Raw genomic sequence first — 953 nt, forward strand, 5'->3', positions numbered from 1 at the left:
ATGAATTGTGAAAAATGTTGGGAGAACTATTTGAAGGCATTTCTAATATTAAATGACAACACATGGGAGTGGGTTCTAGAATGTGCTGTTTGCTATGTCGCTTTTAACATAAACATGTTAAACTGAGGGAACAAGGAGAATGGTAGCCAAGAAGAAAGTGAAGATGTTATTTGAAGAATTTTGCTGGTGTTATATTCCTGATAGACAATTTGTGAAGGAAGAAACCAGAGCCAGTCTATACTTTGGATAGATTTATTCACAATCTAAAGCGTTACAGGTATAGATCTCCTGACTCCAGTCAATTTCTGGGTCAGTAAGTGTCTCTTTTTTTTTATATATGGAACGCTTTACGAATTTGCATGTCATCCTTGCGCAGGGGCCATGCTAATCTTCTCTGTATCGTTCCAATTTTAGTATATGTGCTGCCAAAGCGAGCACTAAGTGTCTCTTTATATGTGCTCAAGCAACCATCCAATCAATGCCCTCCACCTGTATGTACTTAACTTCAATTGATAGAATTAACCTTCGGAGGTCCCCAGATTCCAGATGTCAATCTTCAGCCAATTTGATTCACTCCACGAGATATCAAGAATTGGCTGAAGGCACTGGATATTGCAAAGGCTATGGGCCCTCAAAACATTCTGGCAATAGTACTGAAGACTTGTGCTCCTGAACTTTCCGCATCCCTAGCCAAGCTGTTCTAGTACAGCTAAAACCCTGGCATCTAGCTGGCAATGTGGAAGATTTCCCAGGTATGCCCTGTTCACAAAAAGCAGGACAAATCCAACCCGGCTATTTACAGCCCCATCAGCCTACTCTCGATCGTTATTAATGGAAGAGGTCGTCGACTGTGCTATTAAGCAGTACTTACAGAAACAACCTGCTCACTAATACTCAGTTCGGGTTCCACCAGGGCCTCTCAGCTCCTGACCTCTTTTCTCCATGCTTGCACT

General features: G+C 42.0%; 1 non-coding gene across 1 annotated transcript; it reads right to left on the reverse strand.

The window, feature by feature from the left end:
* Positions 1–331: 331 nt before the first annotated feature.
* Positions 332–438, reverse strand: LOC121280654. Its single transcript, XR_005943681.1, has one exon. It is a non-coding gene; the product is annotated as a U6 spliceosomal RNA (small nuclear RNA).
* Positions 439–953: the final 515 nt, after the last annotated feature.

Source organism: Carcharodon carcharias, chromosome 7 (assembly GCF_017639515.1).
Source record: "Carcharodon carcharias isolate sCarCar2 chromosome 7, sCarCar2.pri, whole genome shotgun sequence".
Lineage (NCBI taxonomy): Eukaryota > Metazoa > Chordata > Chondrichthyes > Lamniformes > Lamnidae > Carcharodon > Carcharodon carcharias.